Source organism: Puma concolor, chromosome B3 (assembly GCF_028749965.1).
Source record: "Puma concolor isolate L17-30 chromosome B3, mPumCon1.1.hap2, whole genome shotgun sequence".
Lineage (NCBI taxonomy): Eukaryota > Metazoa > Chordata > Mammalia > Carnivora > Felidae > Puma > Puma concolor.
The window spans coordinates 24,993,048-25,014,482 of record NC_141672.1 but is presented as its reverse complement, the minus strand read 5'-3'; the positions used below and the strand labels follow the sequence as shown (position 1 = coordinate 25,014,482).

Genomic DNA, 21,435 nt, shown 5'->3' with positions numbered 1-21,435 from the left:
ACCATTTTCAACATTCCATGTGTACCTGGAGCTCTGACAATGAGGTATTTCCCTGGGTTGGGAATACAGATAGTGAGTAAGGGGGCAGGGGCAGTAGGTGGTAAGGAATATGTGTGGGGGTGGTGTTTCAGCCTGGTTGGCTAGATGTTGGAATCACATTCTACCTTCACCAGAGCAACTGAGGCCCTTCTGAAGAGAAAGGCAGAGATAGAAGTTGTCTGGGGGGTGGGAATCTCGAAGTTTCCCTTTATTAGGTCATTTACAATCTTGAGACCAGTAGGACTTCAGTGCAACTAATAGAGTACATGGTCATCTTCATCTGGGGTGTATAAATGCTTCCATTCCTTGAGAATTCTACCCTCTATCATTATGACATTTGATCTTTGAATTTCATATCTGGTTTTGCATACATTTAAATTCTTGATTGACTCAGGTCTCTGGAGGACTTCTTTTGTTGTTGTTAGCTTCTGATTGAGCCTTTATTCTCCTCCACATGACTCCTTAGCCAGTGCATTTGAAATGTTTGTTCTGAGGGGAAAGTTAAAGTCAAGTATGTGAGCTTATTTTCTCCCTATTAAGTAAGGTCTTCACAGTTTGTAGTTCCAGGTATTCAGTGTTTCATGTCTTTGGTGCTCTTTTAGAAATGTGTATATTTTTCTACATTTTTCAAAAGCATGAATGATCCAGAAGATCAAATCTGGCTTATATAAGTCTGTAAAGTATAAAGGAAACCCAAAAGCTGATAATAATGTGCTGCCATCTCTTCCATTCATAATGTGGCTCTGTAGACTTTCCATTTTGATGAAGCATAGGGAGCCCACAGTTTACCTACATCTACCTGATAGAAGCCCTGTGTGGTTGAGCTCCTCTAGCTAGGTTGAGGTTGTTGACAGAAAGAAGACAATGGAATACTTCTCACTTGATCTCCCCCCACACACTTTATAGCACTTCTCTGCCTACCACTTTGTTGATATTAGTACTTACCCCAAAACAAAATCATAAGCTTATTTGGGGACTGTGGTCTTGTCTTATCTATGTTATCTCCCAAAGTATATGGATATAGCTTCAGCACCCAGTCATTATTCAGTAAATACTTGTTTACCACTGCTTTTCCGCATACTTTGGTCAGTAAACTGTGGACAGAGTGAAGAAGATACAGGGTCACTTCGGACATGTTTCCTTTTCTCACTCTGGCCCCCTACCATCATCAGTTAAGTAATCCATTTGTCCTGAAAGAGACAGGAAAGATTCTCTGAGAAGCAGGTGCCATTGAAAATCATACACGAATATTAAGATCCTAAAATTCAGGGGGAAAATATCTTAAAATTCAGACTTTCTGATAGGAAAGAATGTGTGTACTTAATATCTTTCTCTTTGAAAGTACGATCCAGTTGGATGCTCAGGAGTAATATGCTCTTCCTAGTTCTGAGATTAAAATCTCAGGGCCAAGCGATATGATTAGTAAAGCATTTAACATTTATTAACTGTTTTATGTATACAGTATTTTATGTGTAAATGTTTTATGTGCAAAATACTGCACTGTTTTACATGCATTGTCACATTTAATTCTCATTAAAACTATTCATTAGCTGTTTTGTGGGTATTGCTATTATCCCCATTATACACATGAGGAATGAAAGAGATCAGGTAACTTGCCAGTGCCCCCTAGCTGTTAAATGGTGGAGTCAAGATTCAAATTCACGCTTAACTTCTACTCTGTACATCTGCTACCTTCCATAACCCTTAACTTGAGGAAAAACTAATCTCCCATGTACTAACTGCCATATATTTGGTAGTTGAGGCAAGTAGATACTTTTCCTAACCACATTCTTCTAGTATTTTGTTGGGATAAATTTTAGAGTTTGGAGCTTCTGTCCACCACCTACACACTAATCTCTTGGAATTGTCACTTTGGGTTATGACAATTATGACACCTGTCTTTTCATGAGAGAAGTGGAATTGGGTCATAACATCATCACTGTTAGCATTTTCTGAATTGTTATGTGGATGACTTTGTTCTAGGTTATCATGATGTATGTGTGTTGTATATATTTTCAGGTGTTATCTTGTCACTTGTTCCTACTCATTTGCATAAGTTCCTACAAAGCTAATGCAGAATTGAGAGTTATATTAACTGTAATTATAAATGGGAATTATAACTCAGATAGAAAATGTGAGTTATATTGTATGGAATATAACTTTCACCAGTTACTTTATAGGTTATATGGAATCACAGAAGCACAGGCTTCATTATTGTGACTTGATTTTTATAAACCAAACAGATTTATGCCAGGAATTCTGAAACCTTATACTCTTTATATTTGTTGCCTTATGTATCACTAAATACTGATGAATATTTAAGCATTAGAATTTTTGGTCTTAACTGAATGAAGCTTTCAAAGATTTTGTTTTTTCTTTCTTGGAATCATGCTGAATCTTCTTGAAGAACAAACAGATTTCATGCCTTCTTAAAGTTTGCTGTGAGTTGTTTTGATAACATTAACATAAGCATCAAAATAACACAAACTTAGAAAACAGATGCAGTGACTTATCATTTCTCCGAAGCCTTTCTTATGTCATGCTTATGTTGTAAGTAGAAGAGTATGATCTTGTGTTGTCATAAAAAAACAATCTGAGTGTTCTTTGTGTGTGTGCATGTGTGTGTCTAGCCTTAAGGAAGCAGTCTTTGGCTTTAATTCTGTTTCAAACATGCACTTTTTAAAAAAATTTAATTTATTTGTTTAATTTACATCCAAGTTAGCATATAGTGCAACAGTGATTTCAGGAGTAGATTCCTTAATGCCCCTTATTTTAGCCCATCCGCTCTCCCACAACCTTTCCAGCAACCCTCTGTTTGTTCTCCATATTTAAGAGTTTCTAATCTTTTGTCCCCCTCCCTGTTTTTATAATATTTTTGCTTCCCTTCCCTTATGTCCATCTGTTTTGTATCTTAAAGTCCTCATATGAGTGAAGTCATGTGACATTTATCTTTCTCTGACTAATTTCACCTACCATAATGCCCTCTAGTTCCATCCACGTAGTTGCAAATGGCAAGATTTCATCCTTTTTGATTACCGAGTAATACTCCATTGTATGTATATACCACATCTTCTTTATCCATTCATCCATTGATGGACATTTGGGCTGTTTCCATACTTTGGCTATTGTTGATAGTGCTGCTATAAACATTGGGGTGCATGTGTCCCCTCAAAACCACATACCTATATCCCTTGGATAAATACCTCATAGTGCAGTTGCTGGGTTGTAGGATAGTTCTATTTCAAACGTGCACTTTCAAACACGTACTTACAGGCTGTCATCCATAAAACCTAGTATTATGTTTTCCCCATGAATAACAAGTGTCTCACTCAGACTTCCTCTTAATTCAACCAGCTTTCCATCTCCTCATTTCTTCTAGGTGCTAGACTTGTTTTTCAATCTGTAAAGCCAATATAGGGTAGGTTTATTTAACAAATATTTTTTGAGAGACACTCTTATAGGCACTGAAGATACTTAAGTGAAGAAAACAGGTAAGTCCTTTTTTCCAGGCAAACTAAAGTTTGCACTCTAGCTGAAACAATAAACAAGTTAAAGCCATTAAATGGGTAGTTTAAGTTAGTGATGAACACCATGAGGAAAATAGAGCAATGTGATAGCGGGATGGGTTGGGAATAATATATTATCTACTTAAGGAGACACTCTAGTTGGTGACATTTAACTTAGATCTGAATGAGAAGTAGACAGACATGAGAATATATATAAGAGGATTGATTAAAGCTGAGGGTATACACACCAAAAGCACATTTAGTGAGGTATGAACAAGTTTGGCAAATGTGAAGAATAGATTGGCCAGAGAAGTTTAGAGAATGGGTATTTGCAAATGAAGATTTATTAGTGATAAAAGCTTTGTAAATGTCCACATAGTTTTAAGGGACCAGTTAATTTAGCTTAAGGTCAGTAAAATGTTCTATACCAACAGTACATCCCTAGGGGATTCTTTAGAATTGTAGAACTTGGATAAATGATAGATGGATTATCAAGCATGACAATTAACTTCTCTTGTATGTTTGACTTGATTTGTTCTTTAATCTGTACTCATATAATCTTATTGATTTTAGAGAATGGTTACCTGTTTAATACTTCATCTGTTCATCAACCATTTACCAATGTCCTACCATATGCCAAATAGAGTCTTAGGTTTTGCGTATACAAAGATGAATAAGACTTTCCCTGTTATGAAAGCCTATACAAAAATGGATGTAACATAGGATTCTGAGCATATATTTACTGAGAAATACATTTTTTCAACAAATACAAATAATAAGACAAGCAGCTGGAGAAAATAATGGAATTGGTCAGTATAGATGGCCCCTGCTGATATGTAGGTAGTTAAAATATAATTTTGCAGGCCTAAAACACCTTTGACATCTGCTTATAAAACTGGATTAAGGTGTATATGATCTCTGTTATGGTGGAGAAGTTTATAAATTTGAATTCACGAACATCACTGTTAACGCACCTCTCTGGATAATAATACACTTGTGATTTGTATAAAGGGCCCCAAACCTAAGTTGAACTCCTGACCAAAATGCAAGATGATGAAGCGTTTTACTTGGCTCATCAGATCTGTTTAAACCATGGGCATCCCCATGGGTCTCCAAGTCAGTCTAGAAGACAGTGTCTTCCAGTCTGACAAGGAAAGTAACTGATTACCTGAATTTATATAAACTAATTCTGGTTTAAAACAGGTTATGTCTTCATAATAGCCAAAGAAGGTTTCAGAAAGAAAACAAAGTCTGGGTTAGTCTGAGAATTTGAAGTTAGAAGTCTGTACTTAAAATGTTATCAGCTTAGCCCCCAAATAACTATCCAAGGGGCTGAACATCTTCTGGTGATTCAACACCGTTAGTCTCTTTGTTTGACCTGCTACTATCTACTAGCTTTGTTTACCCATACTATTTGCTCTGATTAATTTAATGATCTCAGCAACCATATATGGCAGATTATTATCCTGACTACTGCTCGTCCTACCTTTTATTTTTTTTTTTTTTTTTTTTTATTTTATTTTTGGGACAGAGAGAGACAGAGCATGAACGGGGGAGGGGCAGAGAGAGAGGAAGACACAGAATCGGAAACAGGCTCCAGGCTCCGAGCCATCAGGCCAGAGCCCGACGCGGGGCTCGAACTCGCGGACCGCGAGATCGTGACCTGGCTGAAGTCGGACGCTTAACCGACTGCGCCACCCAGGCGCCCCTCGTCCTACCTTTTAAACTCGTATATTCAAGTCATGTTTAACCACATATCAATTAAACTTCATACCCAGAGCCTCCTGCAAAAGTACCTTGGCTCATAAGTCTCCTGAAACAACGTGATAATTGATTTTACCTTCAATTATGATGTAATTAAAAAAAATTAAGTCCATAAAAATATAGGTTTCAACAATTGCCTTTAAATCATTAATTCATTTAATCATCTATAAAAATTGAAAAAATAAGCATGGTCTTTCTCCTTTTCCTCTTTTCCCATATCCTTCTCCTTGTACCACTAGTGTTCCTCTCCTCCTCTGTTTCCCCTTTGTTTTTTCTTCTCCTTTTTCTGTTTTATTCTCACCGTCATCATCATCATCATCATCATCATAAATGCAATGTGTAAGAATATTTTAACTGATGGAATATTTATATAAAATGTGAATCTTGGTAAAGTGTAGGTTGTCAAATAATTTTAAGATAGTTCGGATTTAGTTGAAAATAGAAAAAAACATAAACATAAGTGGTTCCCTGTGGGTATCCTTGAATTTGGTAAATTAACTTAATTACTATCATAAGATGGACACCTGCCATTACTAAATACCTCTAGCCTCTTTTAGGAAGCTCTCTTCCTTGCTAATAGGAAGACTCATCATACATTTAGAGTTCGGTTGATGTTGTCAGTCAATGATAAGGACAGGGTTTTACACGGTATCCCACCTATACATCATTCTGTAATTTCATCCATTGTAATTTAAGAAGAATGACATAACCAGAGTGATTAAGAATCTGAGCTTTTGCATCAAACAGTCTAATTACTGTTTTAGATCTAACAACCCCTAGCCTTAGATGAATAAATAAAATAAACCTTGAGTAAATCTTCAGTTTATGAATCTGTGTTTTTTTTTTTTTTTTTTCACTTATAAACTTGAACTAATAGAACATACTCAAACTGAAGATTGCTATCAGGGTTATATGAGGTAGTATATACTTTAAGTTTAGTAAGAAACTTACATCTAGAAGGCATTAAATGAAAGTGAATTATCACCATAATCATCATCAATCATTAACTTACCGTTTCTGTGCTTTATTTGATCTTAAACTATATGGAAAATTTAAAGTCCTCTGTTCCTTATGAGTATTTGACATTTGGTGAGAGCAAGTTGGTAGCAGTTCCATACAGGGCAGCGGTTTAATGTTGCAACTTAAAATGTGAGCTCTGGGGAGAGACAGGAAGGTAGTGGTTACTGATTCATGAAAAACCATTTTTAACTCTCAATCAGCCAGTTGATTACAATTGATCTGTTGTCCGTGCCATCATTGTGACATTTGGAATATATTAGACTACTATTTCTCTTAATATGGCGGTTAAAATTCAGTAGGCAGATAATGTGATATTGACATAATGAGTAAAATAATGATTGATAGTGAAGTTGTAAAAGTAAGAAGGTTCAATGTGTTTGAAAGTCACAGAACTTTGAAAAGCGTTAAGAGATAAGGAATACTGATGAATAAGAGGTGACAGCCTGACACAGGCTATGCATAGAGAAATGAACCACTTTAGTAAGTCATTTTTAAAGAATACAGCCTCTAGAAATGTAAATATGGCTCATAAGAGTAACTTTTTAATTTAAATATCTATCAAAGTATCTATTGGAAGCAAACTAGATTTATACTTTATGATTTTCTCAAAATCATTCTTTCTTAACAAAAACTCCAGTAAATTAGTTTCAGTTTAAAGTATATTAAAGTGGATACTTCTAAAATTGGGTTCTTTGAAATTAAACAAAAGGGATTTAACTTTTTCCCAGGAACTGCTATAGATGTCACTTTATAATAAGGCAGGTAAGACAGTCAATACACAGAGGTTTTATTTTATGGACAGAACTAACATTGATTCATTCAGTGAGAGATGTCAATTAGAACAGTACTTCTTAGGCAATGGGGAAATTTCAGAGCCCTTAAACTAGAACATTATAGTATTATATTATCAAATATGTTACCATTGTGACCTCCATAATGACCCTTGCTCTTTAATGAGAGTGCATAATGTCAGAATCAGGGAGGCGAAAAAGCCAAATGGCAGCTAATTTATCACCAGATTTATAGTCAAATTACCAAAAGATTGGAACTAATCAGGTCTGTTTTTCAAAATGAGTAATGGCATTTCAGAGCCTCTCTGGTTATACAGATGTTTAGATTGTGGATGTCCTAAGAATTCTAAGTCTGTGCTGGCTTTAAAGTTGAGATTCAATTGTTCTTGTGTGTCCAGGGTAGTATAACTCCAAGGGGAAGGTGTTCTGGGGAAAGAAAAGGGAGAAAAAAATCATTTTTCATCATCACAGTGAAAAAGTCATCTCACTGAAAAAGTGCCAACAAACCCTAAATAATTTTGTGTTGATTATGCTAAATTAGAATCATGATAGCTATAATCATTTGATCCCTGAGGCATTAATGAAAATTCAGCATTATTTTGTGTAGAATATGTATCATTACCCTTGAGCTTAGAAATGATTATTAGTAAGTCTGATTAAATCTGGAAGCAGTGACACAAGCTATCTTTAACCTGCTAATGACAGGGCCATATTGTAATTTTATGATGAATGAACACAGTTTAGCATTTTTAGCACTTGGCGGGGAACATAAGAAGTCTACATTCATTTTCTTGATTAGACTGCAAAATAGTACAGAGCTCATAAGGAATGCTGCTTAATGAAATAGTGTTCTTGCTGATTGATTAACCTATCATATCTTCTAGAACCCACAGGACTGGTTATCCTTATATGATTAAAGATATTAAGCGATGTTCTAGACATCACAGATTCCTAGATGCAGGAGTATAAAAACAAATAATACAGTCATACCACTTCACAAGCATACATGGCCTTTATGTTTTCAAGTGCTTTCACATGTACTAAGGTTTCATTATTACCACAGTAACTGTGGGAGTGACTTAGACTTTTCACCACTTGCTTTACAAGTAATAAAACCAAAGCCCAATATGGTTTAGGTAAATACCTAAAGGTCCCGAAAATTGTCAGAAAGTCCTGGAACACAAATGTCTTTGCTCCAAATGTAGTATATTTTTGGCCTCTGTAGAAAATGGATTTTTTTTCCTTATTTTATGATTTTGGACAAATTGTTATCACTATCTTGAATTCTCTCTTTTTTAAAAAAAAATATTCTGTATTCATAGTGTTAGAGATTCTTATTGATCAAAGGGCCACAGTCCTGATTTTATTTTTAGTGCTAGGCAAAACTGTTTTTAAATTTCCCCAGGCAATTTAGGACAAGTTCTGATCCCAGCCCAGCATCTGAGGCTTAGTAGTAGCTTGACCAATTGTACTTTCTTTTCTTCTCATTCTCAGCCCAATGCTGAGACCGCTGCCGGTGGTCTAAAGAAGGAAGTTTTCAGAATCTTAGTTGACCTGAAAACTATGTTGATGGCCTACATGATTTTATCATTAAAACTCTGTACACAGGCAAGTCCTTAACAGAACATAAAAATTAGTGAAAGTACAGCCAAGCCCTGTTGTAAAATGCATGGCTAGAGGGAGTTAGCGCTTGTAAGAGCACTTGTACTTGAAACACAGCTTTGCAAGGAAGGGCATCCCCATACTCCATTAGCATCACAATGGCATTTTGTTGAATAGCTTGATTGAGGGCAATCAGAGCCAAAGATCTACTTACTGGAGTCCCACAGGTCCTGCTTTGGCACATAACAGATGAGATTCTTTGGGGAAGATGGAGGGAGAAAGGAATCATTGTAACACACTGAAATGGTAAAATGAATGTGGAGGAGGGGGCAACGGTAGTGCCTAGGGTTCTGGAACTAGGTGGGAGGCAGGGGAAGCACTGTGAAAACATTTGAACACTAAACTAAATAAAGCCAGAAACCTGGCTCTTCTCTCTTCCTCTCAGGTATCCAGTCGGTTACCAGGTGATTTGCCAGTTTACTTCTTTTTTTTTTTTTTTAATTTTTTTTAACGTTTTTTATTTATTTTTGAGACAGAGAGAGACAGAGCATGAATGGGGGAGGGTCAGAGAGAGAGGGAGACACAGCATCGGAAACAGGCTCCAGGCTCTGAGCTGTCAGCACAGAGCCCGATGCGGGGCTCGAACTCACGGACCGCGAGATCATGACCTGAGCTGAAGTCGGACGCTTAACCGACCAAGCCATCCAGGCGCCCCTGCCAGTTTACTTCTAATCATTTCCCTGCTCTATGTACTTCTTACTCATCACTGACCTACATGGAGTTCTCATCATCTCTGTTTAAAATAGGCTGGCTTGTTGGTGCTCACATTTGCAGGCATATCACCCTCAAAACCATCAACCAGACTATTTAGAACCTTACATTTTGCACATGTCCCCTAAGCTTTGAGGTCTTCTTTTGTTCACAGGATAACATCTAAACCATGATTCTCTGTAGTGTGGACTCTCCCCACCTCTAAGTGTCCTCTCCTGATAGTGTTTATGCTGTGGAATTGTCACTTCAAGAACATTACTCTCCGTTTGGTGCCTTCATGCCTTTTCCTCTTTTTTGTACCATCTCTGATAGGATAAATTCTGTATACATCATTTGATTTCCCTGTCTCCTGTGTTGTTGACGTATTTTCCCATCTCATATCTCCACTGGGTCAGGTGCACTTCCCTGATTTTAGAACACCATTGCATAGTGTATCTTCTTTATCCTGTGTTCCCACTAAGCACAGTGGTTGGCAGGTAATAGTTGCTCAACAAATGTTGGTTGATCTGATTACAGGAATAACATGAATAAGTAGATAGTTGCTAGGGCAACGAGTGTAGAAGTGACAAGGAAGTATAAAATCAAATGGCATAGTATATTAGTTTTCTGTTGCTGAGCAACAAATTGTCACAAATTTAGTGGCTTAAAACAATATTCATTCATTATCTCAGGTTTCTGAGATAGGTCACAAGTCCAAGTAAGCTTGCTTAGGTTTTCTGCTCATGGTCTCACCTTGATTTTAAGGCTGAAATCAAGGTTTTCATTGGACTTAATTTACATCTGGAGGTTAATGATGTAATTTACATCTGGAGGTTAATCTGCTTTAAAGCTTTCTCAAGCTGTTAGCATAATTTATTCCTTGTTGCTGTAGTATTCATGGTGGCTTGCTTCTTCAAGGCCTTCAGTGAAGAGAGGGTGTGTCTATTGCTTCAAGTCTATGTCTACAAGGAAGGCTTAAGCCCTCTTAAAAAGGGCTAGCTTGCTTAGGTCAGGTCCAAGCAGGATATTTTTTCTTTCCATTAGCTCACAGTCTTTAGTTAGGGATTGTAATTATATCTGCAAAATCCTTTTGCCTTTACCAAATACCATAACATAAAAATGGTAATGGTATTCTATCACTGCCACAAAGTGGGTACTGCCTAAAAGCAAGTGCAGTTCTGGCTTCACTCAATGGGGTAGGAGGGGATTACTCCAGGGCATACATATCAGGGCCAAGATCTGAGGCCCTATCTCAGTATTCTGCCTGTTGCATAAACAGTTTAGAACGGATTGAAAAATAGATTTGCATGGGTAGGTGGAGGAGCATGAGGCTGGAAGGAAGGGTAAAGAGGATGTGAGGAAGTGTCTCATGTGGTTTTCTAAGAAATGTATACCTTGTCATGTAGGGAGGAATAACGGGGATTAAGAAAGATTAAAGTTTCTAGCATAACTTTTTCAGTACTGGAAATAAGAAAGACTTGGAAAATAGGAGGAGGAAGAAGCTGGAAACAGGGACAGTAAGTTAGGAGTATTTAGATGGCACTGAAACGTGGAGAAGGTTTAAGAATTGACAGGACTTAATTGCTGATTGATTCCACCGAGGGTAAAGAGGTATTCAGAGTTTCTAACCAGGACCACTGGGGTGAACCAAAAAATAGAGTAGGTTTTGAGTGTTCTTGAGTAACGCTGAAGTGGTAACTGCTTTTGATGTAGATGGTGAATCTCTTCTGTTCTCATTCTTGCCTTCTCTCTTACTTGTCTTACCTTATTCCAGAAAGGATCTTGGCTTAGCATTAGAATACTGCTATAGACATACCAGTTTGCAATGACTTGGCAAAATGCCTTTAGGGAGAAATGTTTTATTTTCAAATAGCTGGTGAAGTAGACAGAGTCATGTTTTTTGAAGTTATCTGAATCCACGAGGTTGGCAACAGTTGAGAAGGACAGTGATCTAGCTTTCAGTTCAGAATTCTGATTTCGATCCATTATCTGCCAGCTCAGGCTGTTTTAAATCTAGACCATTTGTGTGTGAGACACAATTAAATAAAGAAACAAACGCACAGTGTTGGAACACAGGCAGACAAAAGTATCTTTTGTTTTTCTCTCCACATCTGTAAGTAAATTCTGGACATCCTTTGCAATCTATCAACTAATGCCACTATAAGTTAATGTCTCCTTTACCTTAGGTTTCTACCCTTAGATGGGGGGGGGGGGGAGGAGATGATCATCTTTTCTTAAATAATCATGTGATGTACAGTCTTCCTATTCATGTGTTTTATCTTCAGAATATTTGTCTTATGTCTAATGAAAATCTCCTTTGGTAAATATAAGCCTTTAGTTTAGAGATTAAAATTTTTGTCTGAGGTTTTAAAATGTTTTGCTTTGTCCATTTTAAAATTTGTGATATTATTTCATTCAATAAGAATCGTGTGGATTGATTTATGCCCTTTGAATATTTAGTATTACGGAAGTGTCTCAGTCAACAAGACTCCCCTAAATGGAATTGAGGAATTTTGGAAATTGAAAGTCCAATCTTCCTCTCCATTAGAAATTTTGGTGTGGATTTATGGACATCTAGTCTCTATTTAATCCAGTGATATGTTCCTCTACTTATCAGGCTTTAAATTGTTAAGTTTGGTCTTAAAAGGAAAAACTGGGGGCACCTGGGTGGCTCAGTCAGTTGAGCATCCAACTTTGGCTCAGGTCATGATCTTATAGTTTCTGAGTTCAAGCCCCGTGTTGGGCTCTGTGCTGACAGCTTAGAGACTGGAGACTGCTTCGGATTCTGTCTCCCTTTCTCTCTGTCCCTCCCCACTTTCCCTCTGTCTCTTTCTCTCTCTCGAATATAAATAAACATTAATTTTTTTTTTAATTTAAAAAAGGAAAAACTGTATTCTCTACAGTTATTTCTGATACTAGATGTGTGGGGTTTTCCACACCAAGCAATTCTCCAATTCTTGATGGGCCCTGACTGGGTGTCATATAATTTAACTCAGTTCTGACACTAACTGCCTAGAGTTCATGCAGACCCTACAGGTTAAGGACTCAGTCCCACAAGATCACTCCCCTCTTCAGATGCTAGTTGCAAGTCCAAATTTGTCATCTGCACTTCTGACCAACTGACTATAAATCAGGGGTTTCCACAACCCTCTCTTCATCTATAATGGCTTATGGAACTCAGGGAAACACATTTACTGATTTATTATAAGGGATATAATAAAGGATACGGATGAACAGCTAGATGAAAGGTACATGGGGCAAGGCAATAGAGCAATTCCATACCCTATCCAGATGAACCACCATCCCAGCATGCTGGTTTATTCACCAGCCTGGAAGCTCTCCAGAGTCCTTGCTTAGAGTTTTTAGGGAGGTTCTGTTACTTAGGCACAATTGGTTAAATCATTTGCCATTGGTGATAGGCTCAGAGGTCTGGAGGGGAGGGGCTGAAAGTTCCAACCTACGATCACCTGGTTGGTTCCCCTGGCAACCAACCCCCTTCCTTAGGGAGTCAACTTGTTAGCATAAAGTCAGTTTGAAAGGGGTTTGTTATAAACAACAAAAGGTGTTCTCTCACCCCTTCCCTCAGGGAATTATAAGAGATCAAAGATCAAATATATACTTTTGGTATATAGTTCAAAGATCTATATACTTTGGTTCAAAGATCAAATATATACTTTTTATTATATTATAATATCACAGGTCTGTTCTCTATGTTAAGCTGAAAGCTGTCTCTACAAAAGCTACTTCTGTTTACTTATAATCTGTTGACTATCTCACCCAAGGTACAGAGTAGTGGGTGGGTTCCACTAAATCTCCACTGTCTTTTTTTCAATTAAATTTTTGTATTTCTTTTAACAAGTTATCACACAAATATATGAAAATATCCCTGCAAAGTTTATAATGAAAATAATAAGGTGAAGAAATATCGATGTGATCCTTCTCCAACCTCAATCCAGAGATATCACCTTCAACTCTTAATTGTTTCCATTTTACTGTCATATTTCTAAATTATGCACTTACAGTACAATTTTTTTGTATAAGTTTCATGACATTTTATATATTAATGCCCATTTTAGACATTTTGTTATTTTCCAAATATCCTCAATTTTATCTTGTAGTCCTTCTATTGAATGAATCTCTGCTAACAAATATACATAAATAAATGTATATTTTTATTTCCTAAGAGCTTTGTGTTTTATTTTTTCCTTTTAATAGCATTTAGTTTGTGGTTCTTAATAGAAGTTATCTCTGTTAGCATCTTAAGAATGAGATTTTTTAAATTGTTTTTCTGTTCCTTGCCCTGTGTCTTTTTTTAATGATTCCTTTTTTTTTTCTTTTCTATTTATCTTAGTCCCTGGCTCTCATGGTTCTCTTAGAGGTTATCTTACAATTTCTGGCAAATTGTGGCCATTTGTTTTCACCCAATGATAAAAAGTCTAACACATTAGTTAGAAGCTGTATAATTATGGGTTGTTTTTTTTTAAATCAGTTAATGAAATTTACTAGAGCATAAATAGGTAGGGAACTAGCCACTTTATCAAGGGATTACCCTTCCAAAATGTCATTGCCTGTGGATCTTTTCTCTCAAGTTATTTGGTTTGTTCAATAATTGTTTCTTAGATATAACTCGGTTTCTCTGTGTTTGAATGTTTTGTTTCTATAGGTGGGTGGGCAGTGCTTGAGATCAGAGGAGGAAAGGGGCTTAGGATAGGTGGATTGTTCTCAGGGGTCAGTGTACAAGTTTACATGTAATCCTCCTATTTTCGTTATGACTCCACACCCCTGCCAAGGCCTGAGCCTGGGTCCTAAAATCCAAAGCTCTCCTCAGTTGTATTCTCTGAGTGCATGCATTTCCTTGCTATAATAGAGAGGGTATCTGTAGGGCTATTTGATCCTTGTATAGGCTTCCAACCAGTACTCTTGTTTTCAGTTGTACCTCTCATCTCTGCTTTCAGCAATATGTGATGCCTCCAATTCTGTATCTTTTTAGGGTTCTGTTGCAAAATACCCTTGTTTACTGTTGGCTTCTTCCTCTGCAGCTACTTGAGTTTCAAGTTTTTATGTTATTCCTCTTCATCATATCTTCCATTTTCCACCACTCTCCTATCCCACACCCCTACCCCCAAACTCCATACCAACCCTCACTGTAGATATACCACATCTGGTCCCATTTTCCCATCTTTACCTTCCCCTAGGATCACATCCACTTTTGAGCCTGATCTGTTCAGTTGGCAGAATACCTGCCTTGACTCTGGACCATATCCTTATTTCCATTTTTCCTGTTTGCTCCATGCTGCTGCTCACTCTCCAGCTATCCATTTACTGTCAGGGGCATGTTCCAAAACTGATTTGGCATGGGTCAAGTATGGGGCTCTAAATCAGGAGCCTGGGCTTGATGGAAGAAAATGCCAGAAGTCATTGATGAGTGGCTTGATTCAAGGGAATGATATAAGAAAAGTCACCTTGTGGAAAAACTAGCTGCCTGATAGTCTGTCACAGTAGAGTGCCAGGACCAAGAGTGAGAATCCACAAATGACACCGTGAGACATACTTTAGAGAGCAGAGACTTGAGCATTGGAGCAGGGAGATGGGTCATGGAGGAAATTCCTGAGCTGCATGAACATCCTTAAGGAGTTTGGAAGAGGGTAGGGAGTTCCCTGGGCATCTGTTGAGAACAGGAAGCAAGAGTTGAGAATGCTACACCAGCTTGGCTAAGTTTGTTTTGCTGAAGAGTTTAAGTCAGAAGCCAATTGAGATATCTGTCATTACTGACAAACTTTAAAAGGTTCTAGAACTGGCAAAACAAGTAGGCCTGAGCTAAGTTAAAAGACAGAGCGTGACCAGCTGGGACAGGAACACAGCAAACTTGCTAATTAGTCTGGAGGAAGCCAATTGCCCACATTTTTATGGACTGCTAATTGCTAAAGTAGCAGCTTGCTCTAAAGACAAAAATAACAGCATGATAGTTTCTTGAATATAGTATAAAATGGCCTTTAGGATATAGGCTACATCAACTTTAAATATACTCCATAGTTCTTAAACTTAAAACATACACTGCTATTAATAAAGATACATTTTGGAAGTCAGTTATTCATTTTTTCTTAGACTATAAAATGAGAAATTATAGAATATATATGACTCCAGTTTGGGAAGTTGTGGTAAGGATTTTATTTTAAAGATACATTTCTCCACTTGAGTACCATTTCTCAGCCCATTTTAAAACATTTCCCAATAAAAGAACAAAATAAATAATTTTAAATGTGCTTTATTCTAAATACTGTGAAATTTTTCCTAAAACACTGTCTTTCAACCCAGTTATATTTGTGAAAAGAGAATGTGCTTAAAAAAAAATTTACCTCTACTTTTTGCAACATTGAGGGCGTTCAGTAAGTATCTTTAGAAAGAAAGAATGAGTAAGTGAGCAGGTGCATAAGGGTTTGTGTGCATTAGAATGGTAGAATTTCATATTTTATAGAGCAGTAGAGAACAACTAGTCCCCTTCCATTATTTTATGGATGAGGCAACTGAGGTAGAGAGGAGAAGTAGGGATACTGCTCCAGCGTCTCACAGTTGGCTAGTGGCAGCACTAGGCTTGGACCCCGTTTCTTAAGCCAATCAGTCCAGCACTCTTTGCATTCTAAGCTAATGTTCATTCCTTTTGCTTAAGAGAAGAATGAATTACTTTTGCAGGGTTGATTCTGACCCAAATCACATTAAATCAGCAAAGCCTGGCTTTGTTAAAGGCTCAGATGTCAAATGACAAAAGCAAAACATCTTTTAAAACAAAAACAAAGCCAAAGTAATTGGTGTGTTTGGTTTTATCATGGAGTGGAGTCTTCAAAGTCAAAGAGGGGGAAAATTTAAAACCTCGGTGCCATGGACTTAATTCGAAAGTGTGAATGTCAGGCTGGATATAAAGGAGGTAAGCTAGCCCTGAGGAACTATAACTACATAAAGGGAGAAAGCAGATTTCCTTTTCCAGTGAATCAGTACAAGTTAATGTATCTACAGACTTATTAATCTCTTGCATTGGTAGCTGAAATCCCCTAATTAGATTGACAACATATTTGGATATTGCATAGTGATTACATAATGGCAGAACAAATCTGTTGAAGATGGAAATAAGTAGATGACTATTTAGACACAGCAATACCCCTAATGGCTTAGATGCCAGGTAACATTTCTTCACGTGTAGAATTTATTAAGAAGTGGCTGTGAATTGCTCGTCTTCTTAATTAAAGGTTTGGTTGCATTACCAAAAGGTTGTTAATAATGGTAGTCACTTATCAAATGTGTGACTCTGCCCGAGTTATTAATTATTCTGAGCCAAGTGTTTCTCATTTGTACAGATAGGTTTATAATGGCACCTACCACATGGGGTTGTTTGTGGATTAAAAGAGAGTATGCACATAAGGATTTGCATAGTGCATTCCACATAAAAAGCACTCAATAAATGTTAGCTATTATTATTGTTGTCAGCCACTCCAGGGGAGCTATATTGTAAGAAACCATACTTTCATTGCTGCTGCACTGAACTTCAGTAAATCATTGTTTTCTCACTGGCCTACCATACAATTTGTGGATATTTCTACCTCAAGATCCTCCCCAAGAGGACAATGCGATGTAGCTGAAAGATCTCTCTTCACTTGGAATTCAGAACATTTGGTTCAAATCCAAAGTTTGCAAGTACAGTTTGTGTTATCTATCCTAGAACTCCTGGAAGGAGAGATTCATTCATTTGATAACTTTCTGGATTGAACAAACTTATATCGTAAATTTTCTCAAGTTATTTAATGGTCTCTAAAATTGAGGCAATCGGGGCACCTGGGTGGCTCAGTCTGTTAAGCATCCAACTTCAGCTCAGGTCATGATCTCATAGTTATTGGGTTTGAGCCCCATGTAGGGCTCTGTGCTGACAGCTCAGAACCTGGAGCCTGCTTCAGATTCTGAGTTTCCCTCGCTCTCTGCCCCTCCCCCACTCAATGCTGTCTGTCTGTCTCCCACAAAAAATGAATAAACATTAAAAATTTTTTTAAATTGAAGCAATCATACCTATCCCTGTGGAATGCTTTGAGGATCAGATGAAGGTAAATAGTGAAAGTGCTCATTTGCAAACTCCATGGTGTTGAATGAGTATCGGTCATTGATATTCTTTGAAGGCTCAAATTTAGTTACTCCTTCAAGGTCCAGGTGTAAAAGCCACTTCTTCTCTGAAGTCTTTCCTGAGTTCCCCAAACTCCAGACAAATGTCAGCTGTCCTTCATGGTCACTTCCATTACATTTCAGCTGGTCTTCTTTAGTACTCACAGAATGTGCTTCCTTGTAGGGCAGTACTTTATATTTCATTCCTGCTACTGCACCTTCAGAAGAAAGCATCCATACCTAATTGCCCTCATTGTCACCTATAATGCATAATACAGTATCTTTTTATAGTAAGTGCTCAACAAATGTTTGACTAACCAATGAATAAGCTTTTATTATCCCATATGTAATGCTAAGTCCTATGAGTTATAGGGAAATAATAGAAGCAAGTGAAGACTTAATTACAATTTTCTGTCTTCAACAGGAAGATCAAATCCTTTAGGATTTGAAATTAATTAGAAATTAACTCATCCTTCCTTCATTATGTTATTCAATAAATAAATGTATGTTCAGCATGTTCCAGGTGCCAGGTACTGTGGTGGGCACTAGGAATTCAGTCTAATAACAAAACAGTTCCATTCCTCAGAGCTTGCAGCTTATAAATAATAAGTAATAGTAAGGAAATAATACCAAAACTTGCCTTGTCAGAATAAACATTTAGACCTTTCTTTGTTAAGACAGGTCAGTAAAGAATTCTTAACCACTTCTCCTATCCATTATTAATTCCTAAATTTGGTCATTGCTCACCAGTGAGATTAAATTCAGCTACTGAGAATAGGTCCAGCAAATCATTTTTCTGGTTAGAAAGAAAAAGAAAAAAAATCTTCCATAGCTGCTGGGTGGGATTTGCTTTGGATTATTTTTCATAATCACAAGTAATTGGGCACGTCTCATTCAGTTAAAAATAAACATATAAAAATACATTGATCTCCTTTCCCTGATAATGGGTTTTGAAAACCATAGCTGTGTCACTTAAACTTACTTTTCTTCACTTATTAAAAAGTCCAGAGGGCACAAGTAACCTTCAGAGAATATTTCCACATAACAAGACAAAATGATTTAATAAAATTCCTGGATGTACGTTTTAATTGAAGAATCATAAGCAATTCCACACCGACATGGAGCCAGCCAATATGATACAAAAGGAATTTCTCAGTTATTGTACTGTCTGGTGGGTAATTTGAGTGAAAGGAAAACTTTCTTTAGTCATACAAGCCAAGACTAGTTTGTTGTTGCCTCTGAAGCAGCAGAAGCCACTAGAATGTTACATTTTAAAGATGAGGGATGGATCTTAAAGTAGCTCAATTTTCCACATTGCTTACTCACCCCTCAACCCACACCCCTACTACCTACACCACCTCTAGACTTCTGTTTTCTTATGGCTGTGGGGGCTTACAGTCAAAGAAAATGAGGCTTAGAGTATCTGTGTGCCAATTTTTTCCACGCTGAGTCAAAGAATTCATAGATGGAAAACACCCAAACTGATTTCCCTTTTGCATTTATTGGTCAGAGTCCTGGTAGGGAAACTGGTGACACACTCAAACAGGGTAATATGATGAGAGTTGACCTATTTACAATGATGTGGGCAGGGCAGGTCTGTGGGCAGGGCAGCCAATAAGGTATGACAAAGCACCCTTTCAGCTGTTACCTCCCTTAGGCCTGAAAGGGGCAGGAGGGGGGGAACAGTTACTAGAACCAAGAGAGAGCGAGCTAGGGCTGTACATAGGGGAGGACTTCCTAGCAGAATCTGCAAACTTCATAAGAGAAATGCTAGGTGCCACCGACCTGGATACTGGATGAGAGGAAAACAGGGGTATTAATACCTCCATCTCACGTTTTTCACTCCCGGCTTCTTGTCAGCGCCTCATATTTGATGCAACCCAGAATGATGAGCATCTCAGAGAGCAGGGTAGGGTGCAGAGTGAATCTAGATGGTCAAACAGAATATCAATTCTACTTTTCATGTAATAGGGATGTGCATTTGTCACATGTATGGTGCATGTTGTCACAAGCAGAAAACTCTCCTTCCAAGAAAGTTTACAGACATTCCTTTAACATTCATAAAACCTTTTTGAGGCAAGCATTATTATTCTCATGTGATGTATCCAAAAGATACTAATGCGAATGTGTTCACGGATGCCTCTCTAATTCCACCTCACCAGCCCGATTCCCCCTGTTTTCATCTTTTTTATTTTATTTTATTTAAAAAAAAATTTAAAATGTTTATTTACTTTTGAGAGAGACAGAGACAGAATGCGAGTGGGTTAGGAGCAGAGAGAGAGGGAGACACAGAATCCGAAGCAGGCTCCAGGCTCCGAGCTGTCAGCACAGAGCCTGATGTGGGGCTCAAACTCACGAGCTGTGATATCATGACCTGAGCCGAAGTTGGACGCTCAACCTACTGAGCCACCCAGGCGCCCCACTTTTCATCTTTTTTAAAGAGAAAGGATTCCTTCTGGCTGGAAGAGAGACTAAGTTAAGCCAAACAATGATTGAGTGAGGAACAGATGAGTGAAGTGGGAAGGAAGAAAAAGCACACAGGCTAGAAGTAGGAGTTTCTCATCAGTTTTAAGAGTTAAGGCACCATAGCAGTTTAAGAGTATGAGGGAAGTAAAGAAAAGGTGTGAAAACAGAAGGCAAAAAATAGTGTTTGTCTAGACTGTGCATTGGGTGACTTTTAATACCCTTTAAGGAATTTGAATGAGGAATGTTATTTTAATATTTCTACTGGTTATTGGACTGGACTTTTGAATGCGGCCCAGGTCAGAGACTGAACTACATGGTTTCTGCATTTCTTAGGGTTACAACCACCCACTTCCTACGTATTTCAACTGAGAATTAAAAAGATTAAGTGTCTTGCCTAAGATCACACACTCAGAAAATGCAGAGTTTTTACTCCTGCACAGAGCTATTGATACCAGATCATTAGTCTCAATTCAGCTTTGGCTTAACTTACCTTTGCTGGATTTGTTGAGTGATTTGGAGGAATTCTTTTCATACCTAATAAGTATATGGTGCACCCCTTAAGAGTAGGAGAGATTAGTCCTTTATACTCCCTGTATAAAGAGGCTGGATTAGTAATGGTCAAGTGTCATTGAGTCACTCCGATGAATAGTTCCATGATTAAATCTTGTTTGCTTTCATTATTTTTTTTTTTCATGTCATGTCAATGAATCTTTTACAATAAGAACTGGACTTACATTTTCTCCAGTCCATTTAGTCATGACATTGTTATTTTAAGAATGTTGTTCTAATGATTTCTAATTGCTCTTAAAGCCCTGTTTGAATCCCAGTACAAACCTTTCTGTTGCATATCACCCGTGACCCACCTCTGCTTTCTCTTATTCACTGCCTTTCACAATCAGAAAGCATTTATTAATCAGGTACTTCTGCACATTTAAAAAAATAAATTGGGCTTGGTTTTGTTCCTGGGATATGAAAGATAAAACATCAGTGTAGATAAGTAGAAACTACCAGCAGCAGAATATCTTGTAGGTATATGGCTTGCCAAGTTTTTTGACACTCCTGATGCCATTAGCTCGTAGCAACCCTCCCACCAAATGCCTGCCTGAGGCCCAAGTCACAGATGTTTCTACCCCTGCTCACTTGTCTAATTTTGGTGGGATTGCTATATATTCTGTTCAGATTTCTTATTAAGACTATTGACCTATTCATGTTGAATTTGTGGCAGTTTATTTTCCCATTAATTTTAGATTCAGGGAAGCTTTTTTTGTTGTTGTTACATGGTGACAGAAATGATTCTGCTCATATGCTGTGTCATTCTAAAACAAAAACAAGTTTATGTATGTTTTTTAACTCAG

At 37.5% G+C, this 21,435-nt stretch overlaps 1 protein-coding gene and 1 long non-coding RNA gene across 35 annotated transcripts in view; one reads left to right on the top strand and one right to left on the bottom strand.

Moving 5' to 3' along the window:
* Positions 1–21,435, top strand: part of NRXN3 (neurexin 3) — a 1,579,173-nt gene that overhangs the window by 656,866 nt on the left and 900,872 nt on the right. The gene's annotated exons all lie outside the window — the stretch shown is intronic.
* LOC147579803 (uncharacterized) lies at positions 1,090–6,479 on the bottom strand. The gene is made up of 3 exons (XR_015252134.1): positions 6,322–6,479; positions 3,243–3,439; positions 1,090–1,229 (listed from the first exon to the last, which is right to left on the bottom strand). It is a non-coding gene; the product is annotated as an uncharacterized LOC147579803 (long non-coding RNA).